This window comes from Ictidomys tridecemlineatus, chromosome 8, assembly GCF_052094955.1.
Source record: "Ictidomys tridecemlineatus isolate mIctTri1 chromosome 8, mIctTri1.hap1, whole genome shotgun sequence".
NCBI lineage: Eukaryota > Metazoa > Chordata > Mammalia > Rodentia > Sciuridae > Ictidomys > Ictidomys tridecemlineatus.
The window spans coordinates 114,648,423-114,672,802 of NC_135484.1; the positions used below are offsets into that span (position 1 = coordinate 114,648,423).

The window sequence follows — 24,380 nt, forward strand, 5'->3', positions numbered from 1 at the left end:
GGGATACTTCCTAAAATCTGCAGGATACACCCTAAACCTGGATCCGCCCTGGTCCTTGAGCAGGGTCACCTTTCTCAAACATACATGCAATGTCACAGCGAATGTCTAAGGCAAGTCCATTTCTACGAGTCCTTCCTCTAAGCAACATGGGGTACGCTGGCAAGGAAATTTCGATGCGTCATTCCTACTTGGCAATGGCCCTCAGCATTGAACAGCAATAGAAATAGCTTCAAAGAGAAGGAGAAGGTGGAGGAGGAGGAAGAGGAAGACGAAGAAGAAGAAGAAAAAACAGCCATATCATGGCAGCTGGGGTGGAGCTTGGTAGGGCACATGCTTAGCACGTGTGAGGACCTAGGTTCAATCCCCAGCAGAAGAAAGGAAGGGGGTGGGAGAAGAAAGATTTGAGAGGAAAAGGTAGCAAATATTGAGGACAGACCAAAAAAAAAAAAGCGAACATACATGTGATAGAAATACCATTAACATTAGAGAATAGAATAAACACTAAACTGTAATCCAACAAAACTTTTCTGATATTAATATATTTTTTTAGAAAGACATTTTCAACTACACATGGAGAGAGCCAAATCTCCATCCTCTTCTTGCACCTCGCCCCCAACCTGCGTTCTGGGTTGCAGCATGCCCAGTGCTGTGAAGGTAAGGGACACCCTTTACCAAGGTGTCTCTGTGCTGTCACCAGGTAAATCCCACGCCTGAGGAATCTTTCCCCATTACTGTACTTGGCACATGACAGCATGTCCCAGAACTCATTTCTATGATCACTTTCTCCATGAGCATCGCCCCGCCTCACTCCATCCCGGTCAATGTCCTTCTCTGTGTCTGTGACACCCTGTCAGCCTGACTTCCGGCTGAGTCTTAGTAGTCTTACTCCAAAACTCTCCTCAGGTGCCCTTCACCTGACACAATCCTTGGCCACCAGTTACCATTAAACTAACACCAGATAATGAATTTGGTGTAAATTAGTATTAGAGAGAGAAAATTGTTCGACTGTTATTCCATCTGTTAAGGAGGTATGTGAGGAAGGATGCATCACCATATTGCAATTTTACAGACTTTATACCAGGAACATGTTTGCCCTAATCTAGCAAATAAATTAATACTATGACACCAATTTATCAGAAAAGGGGATCTTAAATAGACAAAATTTTTAAAAATGTATTAGTAAATAATATGATGATTAAAAAGGTGATGTTTTCATTGATGATGAAGGAAAAATAGATGCCAAAAGAATGAATATTTAAAAAAATATTTTGCATTGATGTTTCAAAAGCCTTCCCCCTCTGTGTTCAGACCTCTACCTGCCAGCAGAGCCAGAATAACAAGAATGACCGCTCTTGTTAAAATGACGGGAAGACCCATTCATGTCTCGGCTCCTTTTACCTTAAATGCTTTTGAATAATACACTTCTAACAAAGAAGGTGCCAGACACTGATGTTGACCCTCATTTAGATACGATCTAGGAGGCAGAGCAGGCAAATCTATTGTCTTCCCTCATCCCCATAAAAAAAATGCCACACTGGGGTACCCACAAGAGACTATGAAACCTGGAGAGCCTAATTTGTAATCCAGTGTGATGTAGTAACACTCAGTTGGCAAGGAATTCATGTTTATGGCTGGTCGGAAGAAGCGGTTACTCCTCAGCAAGGTTGAAATCAGTTGAAAGAATAAAAATAAAGTTTGAGTTTTCTGGACACCTGAATCATGACCAGACATTTCAAATATGCTACAAGAGGAGGATGTACCTTTTGTCCACTGTTCTTCCCAGACATGGGTAATAATTCCCATCTTGCTGAAGTTATTTCTTGTGGTGATAATCATTTATGATGGAAAGTTGTCATCTTACATTAGCAATAACTTGAAGTTCATATCCTCACACTTTATTGGTGCTTTTTCCAAATGTTTGCTCCCCCAAGAACTGTAGTTCATCTGCTAATGTGCTTGCCCATCATACTGGTTCATGACATCTTCCTGACATTGGTCGCTTCTTGCTTGCCACTTCATCTAATGTCATCTCTAAACCTGCTTAATTCTGAATCTCCTCTCCAAGATTTACGAAGATAACAAATATGACCTTAACTGCATTGGTTCTTTAGGAAACCACACGGAAACTTCTTTATCAAAGAAGAATCCATGACTTATGTGCCCTTTCTCCTCCCTTTCGGCCTGCACTTTTTCTCTTCCAATTTGAGTCAAATGCCTTTACAATTTAACTCTTAACTTTTGTCATGTCCTCAAAAAGTTGGATGTAGAACTACCATAGGACTCAACAATCCTACACCCTGAAGAATTGAAAATAGGTACTCAAATCAATTTTTGTATGCAAATGTTTATGTCAGGACTCTTCACAGTAGCAAAAAGGTAGAAATAATCCAATGTCCATCAATGGAAATACATGCATACAATGGAGTATTGTTCTTTTGTAAAAAGTATAAGGTGCTTCTGGGCATGTGTCACATGCCTGTAATCCCAGCAGCTCTGGAGGCTGAGGCAGGAGGATCGCAAGTTCAAAGCCAGCCTCAGCAAAAGCGAGGCACTAAGCAACTCAGTGAGACCCTGTCTCTAAAAAAAAATACAAAATAGGGCTGGGGCTGTTGTAACAAAGGTTCACTAGATTCTTTGATTATATCCCTTGTGGTTTTGAAACTTACATGGTTTTTTTCTTTTTCCCAACCTTCTCCTCCCTGATCTTCTTTTCCCTGATCTTTTCCTTCTTAATCTCTCTTTCCTAATCTCATTTTCTCTGAATCACCTCTTTAAAAATCCTTGTTCCTGCTGATGGGCAGAATTACAACTTTGGGGACAGGAGTCCCCTGTGTTTCTCCTTTGCTAGCAAAGCAAAAAACTTTCTTTTTTCTCAAAATCATCTCCTCATCATTGTATTGGCATCAGGGACAAGAACTAAGCTTTCAGCAACAATGTGGCCCATGGTTGAGTGTCCCTGAGTTCAATCCCTGGTACCTAATTAATTAATTAATTAATTAATTAAAAGGAAGGGGGAGTCAGTCGGCTGCCGTGTGGCCCGGTGAGGCGGCAGCCGAACTCAGTTCCCCCAAAATTATTAAAGCAGGAAAACTCAAGACAAAGAAACCCAATAAGGCCAATGATTTCAGTGATATGACAAACTGGCCAACACCAGGAGAGTTAGTGAGCACTGGATCTCAGAGTGTCATCAGCCAAGGAAATAAGTAGCCACAAATTAGAAAAGAAAAAGAAGAGAAGGTTGAAAAGAGGAGTAACAGTGAGAGCAAAGAAAACAGGGAAACAAAATTAGATGGTCCTATTGAAAATGTGAGTGAGGACGAGGCCCAGCAAGCAGTCAGCAGAAGAGATTAATAAACACAAGTGGGTACCACTGCACTTAGACGATGAAAGACCAGAGTCAAAAGAGACCTGGATCCCAGAACAGCTCTTGGTGTCAACCTGAAGCAAATAAGTCATCCCATAACAACAGGAGAAATGACACACGAAGTTGGAGGCGAGACAGAGAAAAAAGAGATGATCAGGATGAAGTGTCCAATGTGAGGAGTGAGGGGGGTAATATCCGAGGTTCCTTCAGAGGTGGAGGAAGAGGACGTGGATGGGGAAGAGGACCAGGCAGAGGAAACCCTCGAGTAAACTTTGATTATTCGTATGGTTACCGAGAGCATGGTGAAAGGAGGGATCAGCCATTTCAAACAGAAATCAACACCACGATGATGTATTACTATGATGACGGTACGGGTGTACAGGTGTATCCTGTGGAAGAAGCATTGCTTAAAGAGTATAATAAGCATCAAATTGAATATTACTTCGGTATAGAAGACTTGGAACCTGACTTCTTTCTTTGGAGAAAGATGGATGAGCAAGGTTTCCTGCCTATTTCCCTGATTGCTGGATTTCACCGCGTTCAGGCTCTCACAAACCTTAATCTCATTTTAGAGGCCCTGAAGGACAGCACAGAAGTAGAAGTTGCGGATGAGAAAATGAGGAAAAAGGGGGCTGGGGATGTGGCTCAAGCGGTAGCGCGCTCGCCTGGCATGCGAGCGGCCCGGGTTCGATCCTCAGCACCACATTCCAACCAAGATGTTGTGTCTGCCGAGAACTAAGAAAAAATATAAATAAAATGTTAAAATTCTCTCTCTCTCTCTCTCTCTCTCTGTCCCCCCCCTCTCTCTCTAAAAAAAAAAAAAAAAAAATGAGGAAAAAGATAGAACCAGAAAAATGGCCAATCTCGGGCCCCTCCACCCAGAAGCGTGCCACAGACTGACTTCTCTGGGCTGATCGATTGTCCGGAGTTTGTGCCAGGCCAAGACTTTTGCTCACATACAGTCAGGGCGATGATCTACTGAGGCCCTGGCTGTCATCTGATGGGGATGTGCAGTGGCGCAGGTGGCTCACTGAAATGCATTGTAAATACTGGAACAAACCGGGCTGCAGAGATGGAAGCCACCAGACTGCCTTCCATGTGAGAGTGTCCACTGCCGACCCCCGGGCAGCACGACAGTGGAGATGACCCCCTCTGCCACGATGGATACAGAGCCGGGGACCACTATTGGTATCCCAGGAGCTGCCTGCCCTTTTCTGTGTGACTGGACTTAGACGGAGTGGCTACTTTTATTTGCAGAGGAAGCTAATTATTATCACAGAGGAAATACTGCAAGGTTCTGTCTTTTGTTTCCAGACACATGTACTTGTGTCCAGGTCAATAAAGCAGAGAAAGAGAGGACGGCGAAGCCTTTCACAGCTTGCCAGGCCCTTGGCTCTTGGTCTGCCCTTTGCCATGGTGAACATTGCATAACTCACGTGTTAAGATGTTTCACAGGGACTGTAAGATTTATTAATGTGGACATTTAAGGGGTAAGAAATTGAAGAAATAAACAAGGGTATTTTTTTCCATTATTCTTCAAAATGTATTTTTGATACATCAGTATAAGTCCTGCCCGTCAGAAAAGCATTAATGATGGACAGTTTCACAGAAATTTTTATCTCATATTTCTTTGTCAGCCCTGTGCTTCTAATCACAGCAAGCAACTTGGGGGCAAGTGTTTTAAAAAGTTGAAGAAATGTAACATTGTTTGTTTGTTTGTTTGTTTAAAGATATAATGGCTGATTGTTAAATTTAGATTTATTTATTGTGTAAACTTGGGTCCAAGATGACATTTTTAACCAGCTTATGAACAATCATTGGTAAGTTGGATAAATATAGAAAATACTTTTTCCACAGGGATAGTTAATTTAGGTCAGTCAAGTTGATGATGCCTGTCCATTAACCATTTATGTATTATTAATAAAATTACAAGAATAAAATCAAAAAATAAAAAATAAAATAAAAGGAGGGGGGAGAATGGGGGATAATAAGAACGTACGAGAGTATTTGTTCTGGTTTGTGTGAGGAAACTTAGGAAGACATCACAATGAAATGATAGGTCAGGAGTGGGTGGAATTGCAATTCTCCTACTAGAATTAATAAATGAATTTGAAAAATCTATGTCAACTCCAGAGATGATGAATATGTTATTGATCTTCTGATTAGTCAATGACGTTCAACATTTTAAAAGACCAGCTGCAATCTCTAATACTGAGATTTGAGACATCACAACACGAGCGGGTTTCCGTGTCAGCTTCTCAGTCATCTTCAGCAAGCACAACAAGCTTAGGCGGACCCAAGATCACTAGGAGTTCTAAGAAAGGCTACAGAACAGAGAAGGCAGCACTGTGCACAGCAACATCAAGGGAGATTCCAGTGCTCCCATTCACTGCCCAATCACCAGGGATGACAAGAGGAGGGATGCATGTGAGTCACATCAGGTCAGGAAAACCCTGGGGCCCAGGGTCCCTGAACCTAAATACTCTCCTGGTCACCGAACTCCCAGAGGGAGGGGGCTGAGTTCCTAATCTTTAGTGCAGTTACCATCCTCAATTTCCCGGGACGTAAAGCAGTCCTGAAAGCATGCCTGGGCCTTCCTTGGATCGGTGGTCAGCACATAGCTACCTGAGAAGAACCCTCATTCATCACCAACGAGTATGACTCGCCCCTGGCTAATCTAAGGAATTCAGAACAAGGTCAAACTTTCCTCGTATGGCCCTGAACTGGAGAGAAAGATTTGTGTCCCAGCTGTGAACACTCTTTCCAGACAACACCCACAGAGCTCCTCGTCTTTCCCTGCTTGGGCTCTGCCAGGGTCTTGTGTGGCACAATGGTGCAGTTGGCACTTTTTGAGATGTTGGCAAACGATGGAGGGAAATGCCAACCTGTAACTCAGAAGAGAAGGGTCAACAGACACTGACCAGTCAACAATGAGGCAGAACAAGAGGAAGAAGATGAAGCAGGAATTACGGCCCAGCACGGGTGTTGCCTTTCAGGAATCGACAGGTGACGGGTTATGAGGCTCCATCCCTCAGGGTTCCCCCACCTGGTGTTCAGCTTGGAGTAGTTTGTTGTCCACCTTACTCGTTGATGCTTCCCTAAGTCAATATTGAAGATTGGTTCAATAATTGTTATTATTATTGTTATTATTCGATATCAGGGATTGAACCCAGGGGAGCTTATCCACTGAGCCACATCCCTAGCCCTTTACATTTTTTATTTTGGGACAGGGCCTCACAAAATTGCTGAGGTTGGCTTTGAATTTGGGATTCTCCTGCTTCAGCCTCTGGAGCCATTGGAATTACAGGCATGTACGTGGCCTCTGGCCTTAATTATTCTTTTCAGGGTTAAAGTCAAGCATATTTAGTTCTTGTTTCTCTTTTAAGGTTTAGATTAGGCACATTCTCAGTCCAGAGATGCCCTTCTATAAGCTATACGCTTGTACACTATAAGCTATGAGCCCTTCTTCAAAGATATAGGCACACACACACACAATTCAAGTTGTTTTTCCTCGAGCATGTTTTGTTCTGATTTTCTCTCTTTAGCATGTTTTCTCTGAATTTTATTTATTTATTTTTGTAGCACTGAGGTATTTGATTTTGGGCAGGGTCTCACTAAATTGCCTAGGCTGCTTTTTCAGCAAGAAGCATCTTGGAGATGTCATCACCTATTTTCCCATAGAAATTGACAGTGGGGGAAACGTCACAGTGGTCCACTTTGTGCTTTGAATATAGCCCTTGCTGCTCTGCCACTGAAATTTATTTTTAAGATGGACATGTTTCTTTCTCTTCCTCTCTCCCTGCTCCTCCCTAATCTCTCCCTCTTCCTAACCTCAGGGGAACACATTACCTTTCTTCCTTATCTCAGGCAGATTTATCTGTCCCTGAGTACACACCCACCCTAGGAATGAAATAATCCAGACTTTGGGGAATGGCACCAGAAGATCTCAGAAATGATTATCTCCCAAATTAACCAGTGAATTCCAACTCCAGCAGAGAACACATGGAATGTAGCCTTTGAATCACCCCTTTCAAAGCTCCTTGTTCCTGCTGCTGGGCGGAATCAAAGCCCCTGGAACAGGAGTGTCTTGTGTTTCTCTTGACTAGCAAAGCAATAAAACTCATTTTTCCTTTTTCTAAAAAAAAAAGGTTGCCCAGCATGTCATGTCCTCAAACCTGTGATCCTCTAGCCTCAGCCCCCTGAATAGGCGGGATCACAGACATGTGCCACCACACCTTACTCTGAATTTTATTTTTATGCCCCAGGCCTGTCACATCACTGTGCTATCATGAAATCTAACTTATCTTTTACAGTTGTACTTTTGGTGTTGTATATGAAAACACTGTAGTGAGCTGAACTCTCTCCCAAAAAAGTATGTGGAAGTCCTAAACCCTAAGCTCTGTCACTGTGACCTTATGGGAAATACAGTTTTGCAGATGTCATCAGGTTAAGATAAAGTCACACTGGAGTTGGGCAGTCCCTAAATCAAGCAATGGGTGTTCCTGTAAAGAGGAGATTTGGAGATAGGCACACAGAAGGATGGTGACCACGGGGAGACAAAAGACAAAAAATTGGAATAATGGAGCCATCAATCAAGGACTGTCAGGACTGCCCGAAGCCACTAGAAACAAGGACAAGGACAAGGGAGCCTTGCCTAGAGCCTTCAGAGGGAGCCTAGCTCTGCCAGCACCTGATTTCCCAATCCTCGCCTCCTGAACTGTGAGGGAATAAATTTCTGTTATTTTAAGCCCCCTGGTTTGGGGTAATTTGTTTTGATACCTAGCTTAGGAGACTCATAGATACTCTTTGTCTTAGCTGGTCAAAATTAAACACATCAGACAGAAATTACATGAACTGTTCAGTGGGTTGTCTTTGTAAGCAGCATACTTAATCAGAACCAGTAGTTATTTACAAAATCCAGGACTTAACAAGTCCTTCAAATGCATTTCATACTAACATTATTTTCAAATGCGATAAAGTATATTGTGGGAATGCAAATGATCAATCCCAGGAAGAAAAGGCAAAGCTGAAGAAACCAGTTGAATTGTCCCTTCTGATATGAAAGATGTTGCCACTTGGCAGTGGGTAATGGAAACCCTTTTGTTATAAAAGTTTCCTGGCTCAGGCTGCAAGAAAAAACAATAAAGAAACGGTTGATTAACATGTGAGCACTGTGTCTGAATTTAAGTCAAACAGACAGGAATTACAGTCTATTCTCATCGGCCTTAGGAAACTAGTGCCTTCTACCTTTTGTGACGTTCACCTTCCTTCCTTTGAGACCTTGAATGGCGATGTTCTGAGGATTAGGTGAAGTGATGGTTCTGTCCTAAAGCCAGAGAACACAGCTGTGAGACCAGACACTCCAGAAAACTGAAAAAGTAATGGGCCTTTGCTGACTCAGGAGGATGATTGCTAAGGCGAGAAGACAACTGGTACCTGAGAAACAAGGCAATGCGACTGCTAAAATGTGGAAAACTGATTTCAATGGCCCATAAATTTCCAAAATGAAGTTGAAAGAGTGATAGGCTCTGAAGAAGAATGAAAACCACACACATTTCAAGTCAGTATCACATAGGAGAAAACCTACATGACTTTGGGTTTGGTGGTAAATTTTTAGGTATAATAACAAAGGTACCATCCATACAAGAAAAGATAAATTGGACTTCTTTAAAACTGAAAATATCTGCTCTGTGAAAAACTGTTAAGACAATGAAAAGATAAGTCACAGGCTAGGAGAAGATATTTGTAAAACACATATCTGATAAAGGGTATGCATCCAAAATATACAAAAGATTCTTAAAATTAAATAATAAGAAAGTAAACAACCCACTGGGTACAGTGACACATGCCTGTAATCCCAGCAGCTTGGAATGCTGAGGCAGGAGGATGGCAAATTCAAAGCCAGACTCAGCAACAGCAAGGCACTAAGCAGCTCTGTGAGCCCCTGTCTCTAAATAAAATACAAAATAGGACTGGGGATGTGGCTCAGTGGCTGAGTGCCCCTGAGTTCAATCCCTGGAACCCCCCCCCAACCCTCCCCCCCAAAAAAAAGAAAGAAAGTAAACAACCCAATTTAAAAATGGGTAAGAGCTCTGAACAGATGATACCTCACCAAGAAGGATATTCAGTATGCAAATATGCTATGAAAAGTTGTTCAACACAACATATCATTTAAAAAAATGCAGATTAAAGCAAGATACCATTAAATGCCTTTAGACTAGCTAAAATCTGAAATACTGGCAAGAGGAACCCTCACTGCTGGTAGGGTATAGCCACTTGGGAAGATAGTTTGGCATTTTCATATGAGGTTAAACAAAGACTTACCATACCACCCAGCAATTTCACTTCTCAGTATTTACCCAAATGAGTTAAAAATTCCTGCTGCCTCAAAAACCTGTGCACAAATGTTGATAGCAGATTTACTCATAATTGTCCCCAAATGGACGTCAATAAGATGCCCCTCTATGAGTGGCTAAACAAATTGGTACATCCTTACAACAGAGTCAGTGTGCTAAAAAGAAATGAGCTATTCAGCTGTGGAAAGACACAGAGGAACTTTAGATGTATAGAAAAAAGAATTAAAAGCCTACATACTGTATGATTCTAACTGTATGACATTTTGAAAACGGCAAAACTATAAAGACAGTAAAAAGATCAATGGTTGCCAGGGGTGCAGGAAGATGGAGCAGTGAACAGGCAGAGCACAGGCTTTTAGGATGGAGAAATGATTTTGCATGACACCGTGATGATAGATGACATAATGTATTTGTCAAAACCCATGGAGCTATGCAACAGAGAAGGAATCCTAATGTAAATTATGAGCTTTAGTTAATCAAAATTTATCAATTATTTCAACAATTGGAACACATATCCTTTCACACCAACACAAGATGACCATAATAGGGGAAAGTGTGTGGGGAGGGAAATGATGGTGCATGGGAACCCTCTGTACTTTCTGCTCAATTTTTCTATAATTTTTTTCAATTTTTGCAAAAATAGTCTATTTTTAAAAATCCTTAGCTACATATCATGTTCTTTGACACAGTGCAATTGAATTTGAAATGAAAAATAAAAAGATAAATTTGCAAGTTTGAAAATGTAAAAATGACTATAAATAATGTATGGGTCCAAACATATGAAGATTTAGAAAAAAAATGATTAATGTAAAATTAAGATAGCCATAGCAAATGTTATGGGATGTAGCTCACAAGCGAATTTATGGTCTTCAATACATACAGTAATCCCTCATTATTGAAGGAGGGTTGGTTCCAGGACACCCCAACATACACCCAAATCCTTGAGTGCCCATCTCACATAAGCCAGTGTAGTATTTGCATGTAACCTATGCACATCTTCCTGTATACTTTAAACTATTCCTAGATTATGTATAATACCTAATGCAATATAAATGTCATGTAAATTATTATTACACTATATTCTTTATGGCATACTTGAAAGAAAAAGTCTGCAAATGTTCAGTACAGTTGTAAGTTTTTTCTGACTATTTTTGATCAATGTTTGGTTGAATCTGTGGGTATAGAACACACTGATAAGGAGGGCCAATTGTAACAGAAAAGGAGAAAAACTGAAAAATAATGAGCTAAGCATCCACTTTAAGAAGCTGGAAAAAATACAGTAGAATAAACCTTAAAAAGAACAAATCTAAAAGCAGAAAATAATTTTTAAAAAGAAAACAAGAAATAAATATACAGTAGAAGGTATCCATAGAAACAAATGTTGATTTAAAGGACTTAAAAAAAATCTTCTGACAAAATTCATTAAGAGAAAGACCCCCCAAGAATGAGGTTAGAAAAGATGAATGAGACATAACTAGAGACAGAGCAGAGATTTTTTTAAAATCTTAAGCCAAAACTATAAGAATATTTATGCTAGTACATCTAAATCAATCAATCAATCAAATTGCCTACAAACGGCAATTAACCAAAACCAATTGACAGTCTTTATTTCTTCAACATCCATGTTTTTTAAAAATTTCTTTTATTTTTTTAAAGATGTTGATAAACCTTTATTTTATTCATTCATTTATATGTGGTGCTGAGAATCGAACACAGTGCTTCACACATGCTGGGCAAGTGCTCTACCACAGAGCCACAAGCCCAGCCCTAATAACCATTTTTTTTTAATGTGAACACTCCAAGAGAACTCTGATTTATTCTTATTTTTTTATTTATACCAGGTACACATCAGTCTTAGGAGAGGTGGCTCCCAATTCTGACACTGCTGAAAAGACAAAGCTTCCCAAATCTTTTCTGTTTTGATGCATGGGGTCCCTGGGGTGATGGCGGCCAACTCTGACCACAAAGTGACAAGCTAATGCCTGAAGATAGCAAAGTGAAAAGACTGAAGCATCCTGTGTCCCTGCTTATCTGCACCAGCCTTGGAGCATCCCTCTGGATTCCTGATAGTGGTGTGCATTGGAGTGCTGCCGGGTTGGTGGGAGCGAGGGGGAGGACTCTGCTTAGATCAACATTAGGCTTTGGGTTCTCACTGCCAAAAGTATTCCTAGTGGAGTATACAAAATTAATGGAAAATTTAAACAGACCAATAACCAAGAAAATTAACTGAAAATCGAAACACACACACAGCCTAAATAGTTTAATAGTAATCCTTTCTGGATTAATAGGCCATTCTGCATTATTAAACCAATCCTTCTTGGTTTAATAACCTCTTATTCTACTCATGTAAAGAACATATCGTTTCATTATTGCACAAACATATAAACTCTTCCAGGTAAGAAAGAGAGCTTCCAAAATCATGTTATAGACATAATATACCTTTTTTTTTTTTTTTTTAGAATTAATCAACTGAAATCAGTATGGGGAAGGAAAATGGCACATTCAAGTCACTTATAAATGTGTGTGTGTGTGTGTGTGTGTGTGTGTGTGTGTGTGTGTTAATTATGACCAAGGAGAGTTTATCATGGGAATGTAAGGATTAGAAAATCTATTTAACGTATTCATTGTATTAATAGATTTAAGGAAGGAAAACAACAAAAAATCATCTTTACAGAGACCACATTTAATATAATTTAACAGTCACCTGTAATTTTTTTAAAAACCAGAAAATTAGGGGAGAAAACCATTTCCTTAACTTGATAAAGGTCATTCACTCAAACCCAGCAAACATTCACACATAGAGGAGCATTTTAGGAGAACCTCTTCTGAAACAAGGCACAGTTGCCCACTATCAACTCTTCTTGTTAACACTGCATGGGGCTGGTTTGAGCCTGGGGCATCAGCAGTGCAGCCCTGGGTTGCAGAGTGAGATGCTACACAGTCTCAGGTGCTTCCTCCTGAGGGGTCGAGACGAAAACTCAATCTGAATGTGGATGGCACGGATTTATTTCATGTCTCAGGCTCTCTGACTTAGTGTTCCTTCTCCCCCATTACAACCCTCCCTTGAGGCTCACACCCTTCAACTCATTATTGTGATATAGACCCAGATCTGGTGTTAACCCTTCCCCAGGGCTTGCTATTGGACAGAGTAGCCAGGAGATAAAAGTTCACAGACCAAGCTAAAGAGGCAGCTGAGGAGCACAATCTCTTTAAAACAGCAGGGTTGTGGCTCAGCGGTAGAGCACTCGCCTAGCACATGTGAGGCCCTGGGTTCAGTCCTCAGCACCACATAAAAATAAATAAATAAAGGTTAAAAAAATAATAATCTACATTTAAAAAAACGCATAAGCAACTGGATGACAGATGCCATTAGAAGGTGATGAAATAAAATGAATGAACTGAGAGTTCAGAATAAACAAAATAAATACATTAAAGATGCTGAGGGCCATTACCAAGTAGGAATGACGCATCGAAATTTCCTTGCCAAGCGTACCCCATGCTGCTTAGAGGACATTCGATGGGACATTGCATGCATGCTTTAATAAGGTGACCTTGCTCAAGGACCAAGGCGGATCCGGGTTTAGAGCTGATCAGGTTTGAGGAAGTAACCGGCTCCTTGAGTTTTAGGCGTTGCCAGTTTAAGATAATGGGTTTTAGGGAAGTTAGAGGTTGAAGATTATTGCTGGGATTAGGGTGTTCCTGTTGCTTGTTCCCGTTGAGTTCTCGTGAGATTAAAATGGGATTTGGAGAGAGCCTCGTGGAGTAGGTGAATTGTGCGGGTAGACGGCAGAACGAGATTGCCCCTGGACCTGTATAGAGGCGGTGTGAGAGCTGGAATAAAGAATTGATGTTTGAACCTACAAAGCTGTGTGGTGGCTCGTGATTCTGGTGCCAAGCCGAGACATTGGCTTTGGCATAAAGAGGATACTAACAATACAAAATGTAAGAAAATGATATAGATATATATGTACTTTCCTTCACTGTTATTTCTACCAGTATTCAGACATTTTGAAGCTCTGGTATTAGGTTCATGCACATTTATGATTGTTGTCTTCCTGATGAAAATCAATCCTTTTATCTTATGAATATACTTCTTTATCTCAATAACACTTCAAGTCCTGAAATATTTTTTGTGGAATGTACTGTTATCACTCAAGCTATCTTATGCTTACTGTTTGCATAGAACATGATTTTTCAGTCTTTTTATTTTAATCTATCCATGCCTTATTTAAAGTGCTTCTCATATGAACAGCAAAAGGTCATGCCTTACTTTTATATACCCTCTATAGCAATCTCAGTCCTTACTTGAAAGTATTTAAGCCATTTATATTTAATATAACTATGAATATTGTTGGATTTAGGTCTTCCATTTTCTGCTTTCTCTTTATTCAATTTATTATGTATATATTATACATATTTATGTATAATAACATATATATTTTTTCCCTTTCTTGCCTTCATCTGAGTTAATTGGATATTTCTATAATTATTTCTATTTTAATTTTTCTTTTGCATTATTTTATTATATTTGCTCTAGGTAAAAGATTTCAGGACTGTGAATATAGTTTGTAGAATGCTTGCCTTGCATGCACAAAGCCCTGGGTTCAATACCCAGACCACAAAAAAAATAATAATAATAGATATACTTAAAATATTTTTCTATCCCATTATCTATCTCTTAGCCTTTTAGATCCTTTAGATCTCTTATCTGGTGTCAGGCAGTACCTCCTGGTCCCTTTTAGGAATTAAATATATGTTAGGTGACTTGACATTATTCTACAATTCACTGAAGATATGCATATTTTTCAACTATTTTTCCTCTCTGCTATTCAGGTAGTTTTAATTTTATTGCTTTGTATTCAAGTTCACTCTTTCCTCTTTCATTTTCAATATTCTATTCAACTTATCTAGTGAGAATTGCTGTTTGGTTCTTTCTTATAGTTTCCAGTTCTCCATTGAAGTTGCCCATCTGTTCCTTCATTATGACTATAGTTTCTTTTAAATCCTTGAACATACCTATCGGTATCTACTCTGAAATCTCTGCCTACTGATTCTAATATATGAAGTATTTTGGGAAAGATTTCAAATGACTGCTTTTTTTTATTATTATGGGTCACATTTTCCTTCTTGTTGGCAAGTTTAGCCATTTAAAAAAAATATTATTCACTGCTGAGAACATAGTGAGAAGGGAACCAAAGATCCTTTCCCCCTTGAACAGGAATAATTTTTCTGGGTTTTCGAAGAAGAAGGAGAAGGAGGAGGAGGAGGAGGAGGAGAAGGAGGAGGAGGAGGAGGAGGAGGAGAAGGAGAAGGAGAAGGAGAGCTCTAACTACAAAAGTTGGAAGGAGTCTGGGGCTGGCACAGCACTGAGAAGACCACATGGTCTTAGGGTTGAGGATAAAATGGCCAACTCAGGGGAGATGGGGTGAGAGCTAGGTGGGCGCTAGAATTGTGCAATAGGCCACCTCGATTTTTCTGCAGAATAATTTTTAAAAACAAATTTTTATACTGGACATAATAGATAACACAGTGTAGAGAATCTGGATTTTATTATCTTTCTCTAAAGAGTCTTATTTCCAGGAAATTAACTTGGCAGGCATAAAATTTCTGTGTCCCCTGGTATGGGCAGCCACTAAGCTTTCTGTTCAGTTCTTTCATCTTCCACTTTTTTCTTTCTTCTTTTTTGTTTTTTGGTTTCATTCTGTTTTCTTCCTGCTGGACTGGCTGTGGAATCCCCTACTCATTCATAGGTCAGGAGTCAGCCAAGGATTTGTCCAAATTTTATATGCACTTTTAAGAAGCCTCGGTGGCTTCTTCCTTTCTTGGATTTCCTTTCCAAACCCCCTTCTCTGACTTGTCAAACCAGTAAGACTTGCAGCTTTATACTTGAAATCTGGCCATCCTGTGCTACTACTTCTGGAGAGTGCCCTCAAGCAAAATCCTTTCAATCACCAACCTTACCTGACTGTGGCTCTCTTCTTTCAGTGATTATAACTCTCCTCTGCCTGCTTGGGATCACTCAAGTGCCTTCAGATAATTGTGTTTTTTTGTTTTGTTCAGGGTTGACAGTGATTATAACACCACACCAGCTCCTCTCTCACCGCTGGAAGCAGAAGATCCAACTTTTGTGAAACACTGAAGCGAAGGTGTAGACAGGTAGAGATTTCACGGGAGGATCCGGGGGTAGAGCCCCACATTTATATTCATCAACAGAGAGATGGTATTTAAACCACGAGAGAAGAAGCCCTAAAAGAAGAGCATAAATAGAAAAGGCAACCAAGGATAGAATAATGGGGCACTCCAACATTAGGAGGGAGAGGAGAAGAAGAACTGGTGGAGGAGACTTCGAAGGGAAAAGTCATGTAGGGGAAAATTCTAAACTCCCAGAGACTCAGTTTTCATACCTGTAAAATTGGAATGATAATTACTTCACAGTTATGTGAAAATGAAGAATGATTGATATACTTAAAGTACCCAGAAGAGAGCACCTAGAAAACATAAAAAAGAAAAGAAAAGAAAAAAGAAAAAGAAAGCAGTATTGGCTATGAAAGATGTTTATTATACTTAGTTTTCTTATTTTATGCAGAGAGAATGAAGATCCCTCACATCCCTCACCAGAGGCCCAGGGATGGAAGAGACGGAAAGAATCAACAAAGGAGAAACAGGTGAGAGGGGATACTCATCCCACCTGGACTTTGTAGATGGATCAGCACCCAAATGGAGGAAGTACAAAAATGTCTCCACCACCGCAGGACTCCTCCCCTTATCATCCCAATGGATGAGTAGACAATCTGGTGACAGGCGGTATCTGCAGGTCCCTTCAGGGAATATGCACCACTCCCATGAAAGAAAACTATGAATCAAGTCAAAAGGGAAAGCTTTTCATTATTTATTTATCATTGCTTATTTCTATTTTTATCAGGTTATTTATAGGGCTATAAAACCAAAGTATAAAATAAACATTCATGAGTCCATAGATATAAATAGTTGGGAAAAAAAATCTCCCCCATTCAGAAGGTCTCCAAATAATTTATGTCGTTGTTTCTTCCTCAAGGAAGTCAACGGTAAACCTCCTCTGCAAGTGTGGGCTGGGATTACTGCCTTATTTCTGAAGACTAGTATGGAAAGGGAAAGAAAATAACTTTACGGTGGAACAAATGAGCAAGCACTACTGAGCCAGGTGATGGAGGCCAACATCAGCAGTGACAAAACATATAGAGAGCATATAAACTTGAAAGGGTTTAATCAGAGTAACACTATCCCCGTGGTCTTTCTCCTTAAAACACATTACAGCAGTCCCATCATGAGAAAAATAGCAGATAAACCCCAAAGTGAGGGATATTCTACAAAAGACTTGACCAGTACTCCTCCTTTTTGCCAGTTCTAAGAGAGGACTGTAGGGGTATTTCACTGTGAAAGAGGACAGGAAACAGGAGCAGCAGGTGGACTCCTGGTCACATTCCAGTGAGTTGGGTAGAAACTATGGAAAGATCTCAGGGAGAAGCAGACGGACCCATATCCCAGTGCACCTATTTTTTTTAAATTGATGCTTAGGCTGAGCACAATAGAGGTAGTCAGACAGTGAGCAACAATGGATTTAAAGAAGAGATGAAGGGAGGAGGAGGAGGTGACAGAGGAGTGGGGGGAGGAGGAGGAGGAGGGACAGGAGGGGGAAGGGAGACAAGAGATAGAGATACTCCATTAAGAACAGTTACTCTCTCTGGATGTAACAGCATTTCACAATGTAGCCATCTCAGCTTGTTTTCCTGATCTCCAAGGACAAAACTATCATCTGGTTTCCCACTTGTTGCTTACTGGCATGAATATCCTTCTCTTATGAAACACGAAATGACTGGTGAAGAGGTGAAATGCAATTCTTCTTGACATACTGTTCCAAGGCCCGAACTATCTCAAAGATGAAGAGAACCAATGGAGAGACTTTCTTCTTCTCCTCACAAGAAAGAACAGTGAAGAATTCTGGAAGAGTTTCTACTTTGAAAATTTTCACATGAACTAAAGGTTCTGGACCAGCCTGTTGGGATGGGGCCTTAGATGGGAATAAGGCTGGGTCTCCTCTGTGGGTTGGTACTGTACCTAGGCAGGTCGAGCACAGGCTTGGGAACAGCAGCCCTTTCTGGTATTCCCAAGAGCATTGTCTTGTCCACAGTGTTTTGAAGCACTTACTACCGCAAACACATCAACAGTAGAACAGCTAACATTGACTGCACTCTGTGTGCCCTTAATCCTCACTAGTCCTATGGCCTCAGCTTCTCTAAGATTCTATTGTGGAGAAGGAAATTTGCTTAGGGGAGTAAAATTCCCTGCCTCTTAAACAATGGTGTGATAGTTACTTCTGTTTCAACTTGGCTATGCCCTGTGCCTGACTCTTTGGTTATATAATCTTCTAGATGTGGCTCTGAGGAAATGTTGCAGATGAGATTAACATTTACAGCCAGTTGGCTGTGAATAGAGCAGGTTACCTGCCCTAATGTGGGTGGGCCTCATGCAATCAGGTAAAGCTTTAAAATAAAAGTTGAGGCTCCAGGAGAAGAAGGGATTCTGACTCAAGACAGCAACAAACAGGGCCTGGGTTTCCAGGCTGCCTGACCTGCCTGAGGAATTTCAAACTTGCTAATGCCCCCATTATCATGTGAGACACTTCCCTACAATAAATATCTCTTGATAAATAGTAGATAGAGATTAAATACAGATAGAAAGATGATTGATTGATTGATTGATAGGTAGGTGGATGGATGGATGGCTAGATGGATTCACAGGTTCTATACATTTCCTGTTGGTTCTTTTTCTCAGAAGGACTCCAATTGATACATGTAGCTAATAAATGACAAACTCAGGACACAACCCCAGGTCTCTTTGGATACAAAGCCCATGCTTTTAAGGGCACAATCTGCTGTTACCTCAGACCCTCCCCAAGAGGCTGCAGATCCAGAGCAGGCAGGAGCAGGTTGTGTTCTGACTGCACAGACTAACCCTGACCTGGATGGGCAGGGGGAGGCCCTTGGTCCTGTAGGCAGGATGGAGCTGCCTCTGGCTTTTAAGCAGGGGGAATGAGATGTCTCGGTAGCATTAGGAAGAATAATCTGGCAACAGAACAGGTAAGAAAAGGGAGACCCCAGAGGGAAGAATCTCTGCAGTGGTGCTGGCACAGAGGGGCCTGGACGTGTGGGCATTCCCACGCAGGGCTCCTGAAGACATAGGTGAACAGGGGAGCAAGGTGGAGCAGGCAGAGGCCAGCAAAATAGCCCATCTGAGTAGCCCAAAGGTGAAGGGCACAGGGACCGGGTTAGGGTCCATTGGGAGCTGGTCTGGGCAGGTTATTTAGGAACATTAAGTGGGAAGAGATGGGGTGGCGCAGGGTGGGAGTCTGCAGAAAACCAACGAAGGCAGATCTGGGCTAGGCAGGTGAAGAAGGAGATGCAGTGGGCTGAGGGCCTCCCTCTCTGAGTCGGATCAGCAGCGGGAGGAGGTTAGGCCAGTGGTGGGAATTGGAGAAATAGAGCCGAAGGGCACTAGGATATGGCAGAGGGGCTCCCTGGCAAAGGGTTGGTTGCAGGGCCTGAAGATGTCCTGCAGACACTGTTGGAGAAGGTAGAGAGTCTTGGTAGAAGCAGGGTAAAGACTGAGGGCAAATGTGAGGTGTTTGCTCAGGAGCCAGGGGGAGCAATCAGAGAGAAGAACACAGAATCTTCTCTTAAGACAGCTGGGCAGTGGTGAAGAACCAGTATGGGAATCCTTCCTTGGTGGAGGAGACGTGGTGAGCTAAGAACAGAACTGCTGAGGAGGACGAAGAGGAGATGTCAGGAAGACAGGGTGATTCAGAGGGGAAGAGGAAGAGTCCCCGCTTTCCTCGACTTCTCCCAAGTCCTTCTGTCTGGAAGTGAATCCTCAATCAATCACTAGCAAAGAAAAAAAATAATCACCCCTTGGTTTAGAGCATCCTGGGATGCCCCCTGGAGCTGGAGGGAAGGCCCACCTTCCCAAGCAAGCTGCAGCCTGAACCAAGTGTGGGTTCCTTAAGCAGGACAGGACAGGAGCTGATGGTAGGTGACAAACTGTCAAAGAAGACCACAGTGAAGGTCCACAGGGCTTTTTTGGTGCAGGGTGCTGCTGCCCCAGGCCCCCACCTAGGACACAGGAGTTTCAGCCAAGACCAGGAAGCCTGAGTTTTGGCTCCAGCCTCCCTGAGTGCACCCATTGGCCTCTTCCTGGACTTCGCTGACAGGGAGCTGGGCAGAGTCCCAAATGAACCAGGCACTTATGGGCCTCGTTCTTCTTCTCTCAGGAGAAACCTCCTCTCTAAGCCACGGTGCTTTTCAAAAGCACTTCTCTCCTTCACCCCAACCTTTCCCTGTCCTGGAGTCCAGGCAAAACATTCTCACTAGTAAGACATTTAAGAAAACAGAGGAACAGGTTTTTTTTTCTTTTTAATTTACTTTTTTAGTTGTAGTTGAACACAATTCCCTATGTTTTATTTATTTTTATGTGGTGCTGAGGATCAAACCCACTGCTTCACACATGCTAGGTGAGTGCTCTACCGCAGAGCCACAATCCCAGCCCAGAATAAGTATCTTGCTGGCAACTTCTTCTCTTGACCTCTTAACATGAGTCTGTCCCAAGGTCTGGTGGCACTTTTGTGCCTATGGTGGTTGGGAGGACAGGCAGTAATGCAGAAAGAAAAAAATAATAACATAAATTAACCTTAATAAGCGATCATGTTACTTGTCATCTAATGCCTCAGGAAGCAGGATCAAAATGTCAAGGCCAGACGCAACTTAGTGAGACCCTGTCTCAAGATAGAAATAAAAAAGGGCTGGCATATAACTCAGAGGTAGAATGTTTTTGAGTTCAATCTCCAGTACCAAAAAAAAAAAAAAAGAAAGAAAGACAGAAAAGGAAAGAAAAGAAAAGAAAGCAACCATGCCCCATGTCATGGGAAGAACATCATGGTGGTAGACACAGGGGCCTGGTCCCAGTCCCTACTCTGAGCCTTCATAGGAAGTACTTTAGGGCAGCAGCATGCTAACCATGTTGCAAACTAGACATAGAAAACTTCTGAAATTCCATTTTAAAAAAATGCCCCAGGCAGACTGATCCCCACCTGGTTAGAGGTACCAAGCTCAGGGAATGGGGCAGAGTTGCAGGCACCCTGGGGCAGAGTAGCACATTTCCTACCTGCTCCTATCATACAAAGGGAGGGGTCAGGTGTTGTTAAGGATTAACAGAGAATACCTAAGGTCACATTTTAATACCTAGAACAGGTGTTCTTATCTGGAATGTTAAGGAATAGCAGAAAAGACTAAGGCCAGGTTTTAATATCTAGACCAGGACTTCTTATCTGGAATTCATGAACCATAAAACACAAGGCCCATGAACTCGGATCGAAAAATATCACCACTTTATTTCCACTCACCCCGCTTTTCTCCATTAGGAATGAAGTTAGAAAACTCTAGTCATATTAGCAGCACCAGTAGAAATCACAGAGCTTCTCCTATCCCTGTAAAGCTGTAGGTGTCCCAAAGCATCATTTAGATTCATCTCTACTTCAGATTTATAGTAGTGAGTAGGCCCACCACTAGCTCTTATAATTAGATGTGCTAATAAAGAAACCCACGAATTATCACATCCCACAAAAAAAAAATTTTTGAAACTTTTTTGATAACTGGATCTCAGTACAACTTTCTTTGTCATCCTACGTATTTCATGCATTTAAAAATATTGTTTTGAGAAGGGGATCCATGGCACAAAGAAAGGTCAAGAGCCCGTGGCCGAGAGAATCCCTATTGCCACTCAGCTATTACCTGGCCCAGAGTGAGAGCAGCTGCTCAGGTGGCACCATCCCTGTTCTTCAACTCCCCACCAAGGGCCTGGGAGTGACCAGGACTGTGACAACTCACTGGATATTCAGCTGGACTGAGTGACGTTGGGCTATGACTGCCAATGGGAAAATCTGGAAATCCCCATCCTCCTCTCAGGGGATTTAGGGGGACCAAGGACGGAGCAGAGCTCACTGGGGATGAGGAAGGGCATGTCCCAGGGAATTTTTTCCCACTGAATGGAAGGATATGGAAGCCATGAGAGGGGAGAAAGGCTGGCAAGAGTCCTCCTTCCCCTGCTGGGTTGAAGCACAGCCCAGGCCCCACAGCCTGGTAGAGGGCACAGCCATTTCTTTTTTTCTGGTACTGGGGACTGAACCACTTTACCACTGGGCCACATCCCCAGCCCTTTTTATGTTTTATTTTGAGACAGGGTCTCCCTAAGTTGCTCAGGGCCTCACTAAGCTGCTGAGGCTGACCTCGAACTTGCAATCCTTCTGCCTCAGCCTTTTGTGTCACTATACAGGACCGGGGCCACTGTACCTGGCTAGAGTAGACCACAAGCCATTCCGATGTGCCAGGAGAATATTCAGCCTTGTCCCCTTTCAAGCCAATTTCCAGTCCTGGAGGCAGTTGGGGGCAACACCCACCCGCTCACCGTGGCCAGCAGTTCCCGTTGGATCCTCACACTAGGCAGGCCCCGCCTTGGGACAACTCAGCTGAAACTGCTCTCAAGGATGATCCAGGCCGCAGTGGCCTTGGGAGAGGGGCTGTTATTGTGAAAGGACACCCTCCAGCTCACAAAGGAGGGAGTAGAGGGCTGCTATAGAAAGTCCCCAGCCACTGTGTTTGTTTCCTTGTGTATTCTGCATTCTGAGCCACCTCCTTAGCCACAGGGCAAAGCCCCACCTCATCCACCCAGGCCTGGGTCACGATTCCTGTCCTAGGAGGTGCTGCCAGTCAAGAGCAGGGAAGCCTCAGCACCCCCATGCTTAGCCCTTTTGCCCTAGTCACCAGTCACCTGTTTCCTGTCGTGCTGGCCGTGTGCCCTGGGAGCAAGGCCCAAGCCCACCAGCTCCTCCATGTTGTGAGCACCTTCTCCCCCCTTGGGGAGAGTTTCTCAGGTTTGAGATAACTGTGAGGGAAGGGACCAAAGTTTAATCCTGGAGTGAGGAATGGACTGGAGGGATGCTGAGGGGTGACAGGAGTTTGGGAGAGACTTTCTTTCAGGGTCACCCAATTCTGCCTCCTGTCACACTCTCTGCTGTCTTCAGTATCGCCCTGGTACTGTAATGCCAGATTCGTGGGACCCCAATAGACCTCCAGGAGCCGAATCCGATGCAATCACACAAGAGTCTTTATTGCAAGCTCGAGCCTGGACTCACAACCGTTCCCGACACAGCAGTCCCAGGGAGTGAGCCCTGGTCCTTTGTTCAGTGAGATATTATAGGTTTTGGGGGATACTCTATGCTTCACAACATCACACAGCAAATCATTCCATACTTCGGGAAAATCGAATAACAACTCTTAACATTGATTAGCACATTCACTGGCGGGAACAAGTTGGGTAGGGGTAATTGGTTAGTACAAGAGGGGGATTCCTTTGAACTGAATGGTTTAGGCCACGAGGGGTATACATGCTAAACTACATGGTTTCCCAACATGTTATCAACCACCATAAACTACTTGGGGTCATCTGGCATCCCAGGTATTTTCCCTGTCTCATGCTGATTGGAGGTTGCTAGGGGGGTTGCTATGGGTCCTCACCTAGCCTGAGTCAGGGACACCTGACTTGAAGATCTCTCCTGTTATTTGTAGATAAACACCTCAGCAGGGTGGGTATGTGCCTAGGAGCTCTGTGGGTTTTTCCAAGGACAAGGGTCATGCCCCCTTCCTTGGACAGGCTTTGCTCTGAGGTAGAGGCTGGTTTCCCAAAAATGGAGTCACATCAGTTTCTCAGTACCACAACTGGTCTGATTGAACAGAGACATGATGTACAGGACCCTGGGACACCATGCATTCTTGCATTCACAGATATTGGTTCCGAGCAGGGGTTAGAGTGGGCATTGGAGGGGGGAGGCCTACCACACACACTGGACATGCTACTCTCAGAGGGCCTGGGGCATGAGGAAGCTCTGTTCTCTGAGGGAGGCCTGAGACGGTCTCAGAGAGTGAAGATTTCCCTGGGTGGAGGTGTTGCCGAAAATTCGGTCCTTGTCCCTGATGTCAATCCAATAACCAGGACATGGTTTTGAGAAAAAGGAAAAAGACGGTTTATTGTTTTGCTAGCAAAGAAGAAACACAGGGGACTCCTGTCCCAAAGGCTGTGATTCTGCCCATCAGCAAGAACAGGGGGCTTTTACAGAGAAAATGAGATCAGGGAGGAGATCAGGGAGGAGAAGTTTAGGGAAAAGAAGATTGAGAAAAGGAAAAACAACAACAGCCTGGAAGTTTCAAAGTCACAAAGGGTGTAGTCAAAGCATCAAATGAACCCCTGTTACCGAGAGGGGTAGAAGGCGTGCTAAGCAGAGGGAAGTGCAGGCTCTAGGCCTGCTGGGGAGATGCAGTGTGGTGACCTATGAGCTGGGCTGCACTGAGTAGAGGGCTGAGTATGTGGCACTATCAGAAGAAGATGAGGTCCTGCAGCTCAGCACATTTGGGAAGCTCTGGATTAAAGAAACTAGAACAGAACTCTATTTCTTTGGGACTTGTCAGAGCCTTTAATCTGATAATGTGTGGGCTGAGTTTTATGGTGGACCCCAGGACTGGTTGTCCTGCAGCAGGCCACACTGGCATGAGGACCATGGGAGGCAGTGAGATTGGTGA

General features: G+C 42.7%; 1 long non-coding RNA gene and 1 pseudogene across 1 annotated transcript; both read left to right on the forward strand.

Annotated features, from left to right (window-relative positions):
* The first annotated feature begins 3,040 nt into the window (after positions 1-3,040).
* Positions 3,041-4,631, forward strand: LOC101964803 (la-related protein 1B-like; annotated as a pseudogene).
* A 1,471-nt stretch (positions 4,632-6,102) lies between these two features.
* On the forward strand, positions 6,103-18,056 carry LOC120889018 (uncharacterized). The gene is made up of 4 exons (XR_013425225.1): positions 6,103-6,370; positions 15,781-15,876; positions 16,307-16,385; positions 16,775-18,056. It is a non-coding gene; the product is annotated as an uncharacterized LOC120889018 (long non-coding RNA).
* Positions 18,057-24,380: the final 6,324 nt, after the last annotated feature.